Consider the following 12,085-nt stretch of genomic DNA (forward strand, 5'->3'; position numbering starts at 1 on the left):
AAAATGACAAGTATTTGATTTGATGTTTGAATCTATTTGGAGAAATAATGAGATCAGTTCAAGGTATATTACGACGCTGCACAAAAGATGACAACCAACATATCAGCCTGCAAAATCCCCCGTGACTGATGCTTAATAATAAATCACAAAAAGAATATGCAAGTTCTGTTGGTAGATTTTGTGTATTTCATAGCCTACGTTTTAGATTAAGGTTGTGTTAAGTTTGGTAAAAGTAAAGAAATTGTTCATTTTTACCATAAGATGTGAATTTGCAGATAGCAGTTAGCATACAGTTTAAGCTAAACCATGAGGCTTAGCTTAAACTGCTCATTTTGCTTTACATAACCCTCTACAATGTAATTCCTCTCGAACTTTGTGGCTATCAAAATTGCGCCAAAAATGTTTTATATTCAGTGATACTTTAAGGTTTTTATTATACACCTGAGAGAAATATTGCAGCTGGTTCTGTGAGAATATTTCAAACTGGAAAATGAACTCACTGACTTGTAAAGTTTTTATCAAATGTCTTGGAAGTTTTTGTTTTAGCTCAATTAATAGCATTTCCTCCTGACGTACAATAAACAGATAGCTTCACATGTCAACAGTGCATGAAATTACATGGTTGTGAATTTACAGTATTTTACAAGCTAACAGACTCACTGTTTCTAGCTAACATAAAACTACTTGAACCATTAACTAGCTCCCAGATTCTAGCTAACATTTTTAGCTAACAAAGATAAAAAGCATTGCTTGGCTAAAAGCACCAAAAATGTGCCACTGTTCCTAAATAACAAAAAATAAAGATATGATTCTCTAGCATAAGTTTCTGAATGCTTGTTGTGTAAGACGGATACGAAAAATTGGCAAAAAGCACTTAGAAAGCAGTTTTAGTAAATGCCAAATGAGTTTTTTTTTTTTTTTTTTTCTTCAAATTTGTTCAGTTAAATCAGTCAATGTGCTACGTTGTGGTTAGCTTTGGTCGTTTCTGCACAGCTACTGGTCAGTTGGTAGGTTTGGCCAGGTTCCTGAGAAAGAGCCCGGCCATTAAAGAGTACAGACAAACAGGAGACCGGACTTGATCTAGTCCTCAACTAGCACATCTTATTAGCACTAGCTTCTTTTCCGGTGGGCCTTTCATTATAAAGAAAAAAGCAACATTTTAGTTGACCAAATGAAATTTTTAATTTATTAGTTTTTTATTAAGACCACCACTCTTACTTCTGTTGCTCTTGAAAACCATTTCAGTTGGACAGTCAGATTTGTATGACGCTATTATAGATGTTGGACCCCTGTTATTGAAAGTAATTTTGTGTTTTTTAATGCCACTGATATCACTCTACAAAATGATATTACAATGGCACATGTTGGCTCTCCCTCAATTTGTAATTCCTTTAATTGTCTTGTAATGACCGGTAGAAGTATAAACTTTAGCAAAAAGGCTTTTTCAAAATGGATAAAGTTGAATTGTTCAGTCTGTTGAGAAAAGAAATTAATTTCTTTTGTTAAAATTGCTCTCTGGAATTATGCCATCATATCCAACTTGGATTGGACAGCACATTTGCAAAAGCCAATGGTTTTACCTGTATTATTCTCCATCCTGCATCAAGTAACAGCATAAGAATGGTCTTTTCTTAAAGCTGTCAAAGTAAATTCCTCCGTCATGGAAAGCTGCACTTTTCAGAAAACTTTTTTCCTTTTTTGATTATTAGAAACAAACTTCTGTCTTATGTCTCTCTGTTGCTAAGCGTTTCACTGCGGCTGCATCACTAATGAGAGCGCAGATCAGTGCATTTCCTCCCACACCTTGCACTGCTTCAGTTCGTGATAGATTCTGTTTCAGGTCAGTGGTGACTCACGTCTCTAACTTTCTCACAACATTTTTTTTTTCGCTCACTTCCTTCAAAATATTTCTTCTTCCAGCGAATTTCCATTTTTCTCTGTTTCTTCTCCCTTGACAGTCTCTAGCATCTCTCAGCAGTTTTTATCTCTGCTCTGATCCATCATTCCCTTATAGCTTTGCACTCTCATTCTGGCTTTCTTTTTTCATCTCTGTTGGTCACCGAATTAGCTGAGAGCTATCAAGCAAGCTGGGCAAAACATTCAAATGTTCTTCTTAGTTCATATTTAGTTGCAGCTCCGTGAGTCGATGCAGTTGAATGAATTTCATAACAGAGATCATCTCAACTTATTCCACTTTGCTATTTTTTTCTCATATTTCTGATCTCAAATTAGGAAGAAAAAAAATCTTTATTGTTATTTTTGCTGATATTTCTTGCTTTTTGGTGATGTGGGTTGAAGCGTAATGCGGAAAAGGTGCTCTACTGTGTGCACAAACGCACGTCTGTCAATGTTGTTTCGACTGCTTGTGTGGGAGAGTGTAGATTGGGAATAGGTGTTCAGCAAGCCAGAATTCAAAGGAGGGAAAGATGGAGATAGAGGAAGGAGCTGCTGGTTTGAGTCAAGTGTCAATAGATGAAAGGAACAGGGATGTGTGATGTAGATCTTCAGTTTAAAATGTTAAAAGGGATCTGGATAGTGATCATTGTGAAGCGAAGTAGCCAGAGGAAGTGATAAGGACGGGGTTTCTTGATGAATATATTTTTTTAAGGTTAAATATCTACCTTCATTTAACCTCTCATTAATGGGCAAAAACTAGCATCCTGCTGCATTCTAAAGCACCAGTAGGCCGTATATCAGATTGGTATTTTCTGTTGAAGCGTGACATTATACAAAAAAGCAAAGATTTAGCCAACAGTGAACAAGCTGCATTAAACTATTATCCAATTTTTAACCAAATGATTGTTGTTCTCCTTAAAGTTGTCAATTCTTAAGAGAAGCTGACATTATATAAGACCAAATACATAGATATATTTATATATATATATATATATTTCCCCATCTGTATCATTCTTGAAGGTTCTTTTGTTACTTTGTTTTGTGTTTGCACTGGACTTTTGTTTGATGCATCGTATACTGTACCCCCTCCTGCTTTGAGGTGAACGTACTTCCATGTAAAAAGGCAAAAGACATTAAGACCAAAATAAATATGTTGAATCGAGTTGTGTTGCTTTGTTATTTTCTTCAGAGATATCACAGGGAGTGTGGCTTCACTGACATGACTGCATTGTATGCACAGCTTTATACTGGCTGTGACTCAAAGAAAGCTTTAATCTGCAGTCATTCATTTCTGAGACCCACTGACACGGAGCTTTGTCTCAATAACTCAATTCATCTGACGGTGTGACAAAAGATGTGTTTGTCCTTGTTGGATGTTGGTGGAACACAGAGATCGGCAGCTTTTTTCATAAAAATGATGAATCCACTGATGCTTACATCAATTCGACTATTATCACAATCAAAGCCGCTCAGTACATTTTGCAAGAAAAGCAACACATGAAATGGTGCCTCATAACAACTCTGCCCGCATCTAAGGAGTGTTTTCTGATTGGAAAATGTTTTCAACTGTTTCATTATAAAGAAAGTTCCAGCAATTTATATAAACGTTTCTTAGGAGTAACAGAACCTCCTCCAGAAACCAGTGCCTTTTAGGGGGTCCTTTCCTCTGCCCCCTCCATTTGGACTGCAGGAATCAGGGGCTTAAAAAAAAAAAAAAAAAGTTTAAGGGGAGAAATTTCAGTCATGTGATGAACATAAATGATTTAAGATTGTTTGACAACAATAAAAGGGGTCCAAGAGTCAGTAAACTGACTCAGTAATCAATGCTACTGCTGTCTCCAGATGAAGGAGGAGGAAAGTGTGGCAAACTAAAAGTTCCATAAACCTGTTGCGTCAAGGGAAGGAATGACCAGTTAGAAAGGGAACGATAACACTTTAAACATCAATCAAAAAGCGGGAGAACAAACTAAGGAATAATGCAAAACTACAAAAGACAGAATGATTACCAAAAAAGACAGGAATTAACAAAAAAAAAGGAGAGAAGAGGTATGAGTAGCCAAAAAACATACCTCCTTTGGTCTTTTACTGAGCACCCTTTCTTGAAGTAAAAAATCTTGGGAAAAGACGAGTAAAGATAAAGCCACAAAGTGAAAGATATCACAGGATGCTCACCAATGCTGTTCATACTCACCCTCCTTGTATTCATTTACATGAATCCCAGGTAGGAGGACTGAAAATAACCAAGCCTTGCTTTGAAAGTTGTGGCCGCAAGGAACCTTTCAAAAAGGATGGTCAAGTGTCTCCTGTGCTAAATCAGATAATAAAGAAAGTATAGAAGCTCCCTTTCTTCTCATATAGAGAATTTGACTGGTTCTTATCATGGCGGCCACATAGATACCTCCAGGTCATTTCACTCAGGTGGGATGATCATTAAGCGAGAACATCATTTTACCGGATCCACAACAATAATAAAGTCACGACATGGTGAAACGTGAAATAGTCTTTGAACAGAAAACTTTGAATTCATGCTGACAAAGACGAAAGGCATTGAGTAATACTTTTAAACTAGCTCAAAAGAACTAGTGGATGGGACTTACTTTTGACTCATTTTACAGTCAAATGTGTAGCGATACCCTCCAACCTCCATGTCTTTTGCACTTGTTCAAAGTAAAGCAATAGACAATACATGATTATTTTTATGACAATGTTCTTCTGTGGAGTTTTTGTGAGCAGTTGCATGAAAGAAATAATGAAACTCATGTCTGGGAACACAAATCAATAGATGTTGTTTAGGTGGCTATTTTACATTTTGCAGAGTGACGCACATGTTATGAAAATACCACTTGAAATAATATCACACCATAGCAATAAACAGTGAACAATAAAGTGAAAAAACTTTATGAGCACCAGTGTGCTAATTTAGATTCAGGGGGCACATGGAGGACTACAGAAATAGCTCAATTCTGTTCTTTGAGGAGGTGTTTCAATAAAGCTTTAAGTAGGTTTCAATGTTTACCTACATATCAAAGTAATTTTAGTGGGATTTGCTGAAGCTAGGTTTCTTCTGTAGAGTTACAATTAAGCTATTATAGCTGCTGATAAGCTGTGGCTAACTAACATTAGCGTTAGCAGGGCTCTCAAGTTTTCAAGTTTGCTTGGAGTGAGATTTGGGCGGGGCAGGGGCCAGGCCGTGTGCGTGGGGGGGTTTCTTTCTGGGTTTTTTTGGGGGGGGTCCCTTGCAGTAGCCCATCGCCATAAACTAGCTACTTAAATAACAAAGAAATTGTTTTATTTATACCAAAATCACAAATCTTCACTTTTACACTAAATTCTGCTATATTTTAAAATAAATTGTTTTAGGTATGCAAAGTCTTAACAAACAAAAAAACAGACAAATTAAATTAAGAAAAACAAACATAACCCCAAATGGGCCCCTTGAGCAGTCCCTCTCTGTGTGTGTTTGTTTATGAGTGTTGTTGTGAGTGTTTGTGGCAGATTTTGATGCTTGATGACTGATATTGGGGGCTCCCATTTAAAGCACTGTGGCTCAATGTCAGCCATTTTCACAGTCATGATGGATGACAGAGTTCCATTCAGAAACAAAGTGTTCCTGGTCTTGGTTTTATTGAGCCCCACCATGGAAAAAACCCTCTCTGCATCAGCATTTCAGTGCGGCAGAACTAATACCAGTTTAGCAATTGTAGATAGCCTTATTGGGAATCTGCTCATACCAGTCACCTTTGAAAAAAATTAACCACGGAAGCCTAATTACACTCCTACATATTTTTCATTTTTCATTGAGTTGCTCATGTCAAAGGGTGTGTGCTGAATATTTAGACCTACTACTCCAACGAACACTTTAATCGGCAGGTATTGGTCTTTTACAAGGAGTAGGAAAACTATAGTAACTAATAAAAGATTCAAATAAATGAAGATGTGACCTGCTGATAATCCTGACGGTTCTCTTCCACCTCCAGCTCGTCTACAACTTCTGCACGCATTCAGAGCATAATAGGTTATGTCCGCTGTGCATTCATGGGACGCGTGCTTGCAGCTGAAAGCTATTTCACACCCGGCAACAAGAAATTCTGTTTTCTGATTGGCTGAGAAATTCTATTTTGTGATTTGCCGATGGGTTGCTAAATCAAGACAGCTGTACCTGAGCTATAGTTCTGAGCTGTACGAGCGCACAGTAACCTGCCATTGACTCGTTTATAGTATCGGCCATTAGAATTTCTGTGCGACGAAGTTGATCATTTCTCAGCGTGAGAAATGGCATGTGTGGCGTGTGAGCGTGCGAACTTGTTGAAATGCGTGTGTCTTACGCTCATTGCGTGAGACTTGAGAGCCCTGGCGTTAGCTTGTTGCTGTTAGAAAGAAGTAATACGTGGAGATTTTATATTTAGTCTCGAAAAATAAAAGCACAAGCTACATAATGAGAATACTACTATACTACTCTATTGAGAATGTTATTCATTTAACTTTACAAAAACTGCTGTCCCTGAGAAAGACAGCCTTTTCACATTTCCAGCATATTCTGACTTATTTGTGATGTTAAAAGTAAACTGTACTACACAGTAAACAGCAGATCATTTCAGGTAAAAATGCAGCCATGTGAAAAACAAAGTGACCTGTTTCAATTTTAAGGTTTATCATATCAGGACATATACTATCAAAAAAATATCATTTGGTCCATGCTTGGTCTTTAAGTTTTTTCAAGTAGCCTATAACATCATATTCACAACAACGTATGAAATATAATATTGTGTCACTACTGAGTTAACAAAAATAAAGCTAAAACGGTGTCCAACCCTACTGCTTCTATAGGAAGTAAGAAGGTAAGTAGCATCCAGGTGCTACTGGATGTATAAATCTAATCAGATGCACCTGATAAATTGATCGCTGAGTGTGGGCTCCTCTGTTTAAACAGAAGGTTTGGTAGTTTGCTGTAGTTTAAGTATTCAGGTGTGTATCAACACACTTACACTGAGGTTCCCAGAGGGGCCTTCAGTTATCAAGCCCCTCTCTTGTGGAATAAGCTGCCCGTAAATGTCCGGGAAGCAGACACCCTTTCCACTTTTAAGACTAACTTTCCTTTTTTATAGTTAGGGATGGCTCAGGTGATCCTGAAACACCCCATAGTTAAGCTGCTGCTACGGCTACACGAAAACGAAACAAGGTTTTTTTTGAAAACGGGTACGAAAATTCTTGCGACCACACGGAAACGCGCTGCTGTAAAGACTCAGGTCCAGACGAAAACGGATGAAAACGATGAAACGATGCAATACACACGCCACTGTGTCATGCCACGCTGTGAGACAATAGAGAAGTGTTAAAATTGGCTCACAGCGTCAACGTGTGACTGACGCAAAAACGTTTTAGCTGTAACAATGGAAACGAAACGAGGCCGTTTTCAAACTTTCCCACTCTGGTACCCGTTTTCAAAAACTATCGTTTTGGGGTAGTGGGAACGCCGGCTCCGTGTGGCCGCGACAGCGAAACGATAAGAAAAAGTATCGTTTACAGTGAAAAACGTTTTTGTGTAGCCGCAGCCCTAGACTGCTGGAGCTTATCTGTCACACCTTTCCTCACTTTACTCTCTTTTTCCCCTGTTTCATTTCTCAAATGATATCATGTACATGTGACATTATTGTGGTCATTAACTCGTGTTTACCTGGTCCAACAGATATCCTTTGAATGGTGCTACAGTGTTTCTTTCCCCCTCTTTACTGTCTTCTCAAACCCCAGCTGGTCGAGGCGGATGGCCTGAGTCTGGTTCTGCCAGAGGGTTCTTCCTGTTAAAAGGGAGTCGTTTCTCTCCACAGTCGCCTCAGGCACGCTCAGGACGGGAGATTGGACTGAAGACAAGTTTCGGTGCAATATGTTGGTTTCCTTAGCTCGGAAATTGTTTTTGAATTGGCTCTATATGAATTAATTGGATTATTTTATAAATAATTATGATTACAATGAATTGAATTCCATTGAATTGGACTTTATTATCTAAGTGCCTTGAGATGACATTTGTTGTATTTGGTGTTATATAAATAAAAATGAATTGAATTGAACACAATGTCAAGGAGGAAAGTAATCAGCAATGATCTTAGAGAAGCAATTGTTGCTGCCCACCAATCTGGGATGGGTTATACGTTTTCAAACAATTAGGAGTCCATCATTCTACAGTGAGAAGGATTATTCACAAGTCGAACACATTCAAGACAGTCGCCAGTCACCCCAGGGTTGACCCTGGGGTGAACTTGCTGAACTTGACTTCTCAGCTGATTCCGCAACGCCAGGTTGATGTGTGCAAGCACACACTAATGCAGGGCTGAGCCACCTGTCTACCATGTTTGAATTATCAAAGAATGTAGCTGGCTGATGAGAATGTCTTTTTTTCGCCTAGAAGTGTGAAAAAGTATCTAAGGTTTATAACAGTACATTTAAAAAAGACTGAACAAGTTTAGCTTGTTTGGAAAGGTTGCAGGAGCAGGAGAAAGCCTCTTCTCTCTAAAAAGAACATGGCATATTGGAACAATGTCCTCTGGACTGTCCAGAAAAAGTGGAGATGTTTGGTCATAATGCACAGCAAACACAGCATATCAGCACAAACACCTCATGCCAACTGTCAAGCACGGCGGTGGAGGGCTGATGATCTGGGCTTGTTTTGCAGCTTCAGGACCTGGACACCTTGCAGTCATTGAGTCAACCATGAACTCTTCTGTATACCAAATATTTCTAGACGAATGTGAGGCCACCTGTCTGACAGCTAAATCTTGGCTGAAACACAGCAGCAGATCTACAACAGAATGTCTGGAAAAGAAAAGAATCAAGATGCTGTAATGACTCAGTTAAAGTCCAGACCTCAACCTGACTGATGTAATGTAATATGTAATGTTTGAGTTCATATGACATATTTACCAAAATTTTAGACATGCTTATTTTTCTTTATTGTCGTGGTTATGACGTTTTTCGAATAAATACATGTGTAATCGAGTTTTTTTTAATTGGAAATCATTTCTAATGTTTTACTTAATGAGCATTAAAAGTAAAATGTTGTGATAGAATAACACATTACCTACTGAGTCTAATTGTTGGGCAGACTGTCTGAGCACATGTCTTACAAGACATGTGTTTCTGCTGGACAAGTTTGAACTTGTTTACAGTTTGCCTCACTGGTGTCAACTTAATTTATCTGATACCGCATTCACCTCTATATAAATTCAGTCTTACCTGTTGTTTGCTAAACTGTTATTCATATAACAGTTTAGCATATATGTGGGAAGTGGTTCTCTGTTTTTAAGATTGCGTATTTAACTCTCACTGTCTCCATGTGTGTCTGTGTCCCTCTCTGAGTCTCAGGTTTCCTCTGACGACTCACTGGCACCAGTCACAGGTTTCCTGTCTACCAGTCTTGGATGAAGTTTGGTCATCCACACTTCAGCCATGACACCTCAGCCATCTTTTTGTTATTTCAGATGCTATGATTTCTTTTGTGGTTTTTAATCCCTAAAGATCTTTAAATGTATTGCACATTAAAGGTTCTCTCAGATCCTCATTTGGATTAAAATTTTGCTGCAACTAATAACACGTGAGGAATCTGCCTTTGCACATTTGAGCTCCACCAACTTCTTCATTTTTAAACTCTGCTCTGTCACTGTTGACCAACACTTTCATCCTCACTCTAAAATTGCTTCTTTCGTTCCCTTCCAGCAGAACCCCACCTGCCCTCCTCTCACCCCCACTCCTCACTAGCCTCAGATTCCCTTCCAATCCCATTCCACCACAACCCCCTTCAACACACACACACACACACACACAGAGACAGACAGACACAAGCCCCTGCTTGTGCATTTGTGTGTAAATGTGTGTGTCAGCTCACCCGGAGCAGTGAGCGTCCAATGACCAAGCCATGACGGGCAGCCACACCGTCTCATAGCAGTTTTGCATTTAGAATTCAGATCATCCTCCTGTTGGATCGATACATTTGTGTTATCGTTTTTGTAGCCTGCTGGGAAAAGACCAGACAGGTAAGGAGTAGAATATTTTGACTTCAATTCACTACACATGGCCTACAGTTGTGTCGAAGTGGACCTATTTCACATGTGCATGGCTTTATCATTGAGTTCAAGTGTAAAATACTATCGAAGCCTAATTGAAGCTTTACAATCCAGGTTTTTCACACCACATTGTCAAGTTGCGCTGCGTATGTTCACACCAAGAACTTTGGCGGGATTGGAAATCTATCAGAAGAGGGATCTGTATCTGGGTTTATGCCCAGCTCTGTGCTCCACATTTCGATTTAGTAGAGAGAAAACATAGCAAAAGTTGAGGAAATCAGATAATCAAATGCTGTAATTCAGTTGGTCGAGAGCCATGAGGTTCCTGATACTGCATGTTATTGATACTGCAGGCAGCGCCGGAGTGAATGAGTTTGCACTCAGAAAGAAGAGGACAGCTGGGATGATCATTCCAGAGCTAAATTTATGTGCTGTGTCATGTGCCCCAGTGCCATCTACCTATCTGTGCGGGATCTGCTTTTCTGCCCGCATCTCCATGGTTGTCCATGTGACAACGTAAATTTACGCGTATGTGTGTGCACGAGACAGAGCATTGTTTCTAACATGTTAAAGCAGATGAAAAATCTAACTGAAAGTTTAACAGGCAGAAATTATGCTAAAAGAAAATTTAATACTAATTGAAAAAAGAGTGAATCACTTATATAGCAACACAAGACATACTTGCCAAATCTCATTGACAGAGTGTGTGTATGTGTGTGCTTAGTGGGGGGAATTTACATCACAAGCGTGGCATGCCTCTCTGATGCTGTGTTCAGCCACCGAGCTCTGGTTGGTGGGAGGAGAGATCAGGTGACCCAGTCCGCGCTAATTCTGTCACCCACACAGACAAGTTGAGGAGTTAGGAGAATTGGAGCGTTGGAGGTTTCAGGTTCTCAGAATGATGCAGTTGAGGAAAAGCATCAACTGCATCAAAAGCCTCAACTGCATATCATTCTGCAGAGCAGAGTGATTCCTCTGCTCTGCTAAAAGCCCATTTACATACCAGTGGAGCACATTTTGAATCAAAAATGAACACCGTGAGACTCTCATGTAACAGCAGTCTAATTTTAAAACTGGGACCTCCGCAGTGAGGGTTTCACCTCCCCATCATTGTTTGCGCTTTTGAAATTCTGTCAAGGGGAAATTTATCCTGAGATTTTTAGTCTCTGTTGATCTCCAAATTGATTTTTGACAACAGCTACATTTCAACAGTTCATCTACATTTCATTTGGACGTGTTGCCAAGAAGGCAAATCCTAAGGACTTGATTTTCCATGAAGAAACATATAACTTGAACAATCCCTGACTCCTCCTGTCGAGGTAATTCCACATGAGACTTTTCACATATCCAGCAATGCTGCTTAAGCTTCAGTCTTAACAGAAATGTAAAAAAAAGCTGACTTTTTATCTTTCAGGTAAACATTTTCATTTGCCCTAGGGTTTATGAACAGAAAAGAATGGCATAAAATATATATCAAATGCTGACATAGCAAGGGTTTCCTTTTTCTACCTTCAAGGTTCTCTTTAAGACTCTTTGGAGGGGAGAACACCCGCTCTCATAGCACATCTAACACCCTAACACATCGAACCTCCATTTATTTGCACCTATGGACTGAGATTGTACAGATGAACCTGGTTTACTCAAAATTAAATTGATTTAGCTCTTAACGTAGAGATCTCTTTTGACTTTTTCTGTAATGATGCTTAAAGGTTGTTCCTTATTCGTAAGTTGCCTGCAACAAAAGTATCTGCTGAATTCCTAAATATAATGTGATGTGACCTAACTTTGTGTGTAGTAGTAATTCTAAAGTGATAGCATGTTAACATACTTAGCCACGATGATAAACATCACACCTGCTGAACCTGAGCAAGAAGTCAGTTAGCTTGCTAATACTAGCATTTAGCTCAAAGCACCGCTGTGTAGTACTGCCACAAGGAACCATTACAGGTCTGCAGACTACTGTTGATGGATGAGTATTTTGGAGAAAATCAAACCGTTTTGGCCCATAACTATAAAGAAACACAAAGTTATCTTCTCCTTTACAGTAGCTGCATATGGGACATTCAGGCTGTTATGTGGTTTGTACTTTTTTTATAATTATTATTTTGTGACTCTACCAAGAAAGTTCCTGAAAA

General features: G+C 39.0%; 1 protein-coding gene across 2 annotated transcripts in view; it reads left to right on the plus strand.

Moving 5' to 3' along the window:
* The first annotated feature begins 9,776 nt into the window (after nt 1–9,776).
* myot (myotilin) overlaps nt 9,777–12,085 on the plus strand; it is a 36,840-nt gene continuing 34,531 nt past the window's right edge. Inside the window, exon 1 of one of the 2 annotated variants that reach the window (XM_075480873.1) lies at nt 9,777–9,920. The gene's annotated coding sequence lies outside the window, so the exon portion shown is untranslated. The remainder of the gene's footprint in view (nt 9,921–12,085) is intronic. The other variant, XM_075480872.1, reaches the window with a different exon arrangement.

The sequence above is a fragment of the Odontesthes bonariensis genome, chromosome 13 (assembly GCF_027942865.1).
Source record: "Odontesthes bonariensis isolate fOdoBon6 chromosome 13, fOdoBon6.hap1, whole genome shotgun sequence".
Classification (NCBI taxonomy): Eukaryota; Metazoa; Chordata; class Actinopteri; order Atheriniformes; family Atherinopsidae; genus Odontesthes; species Odontesthes bonariensis.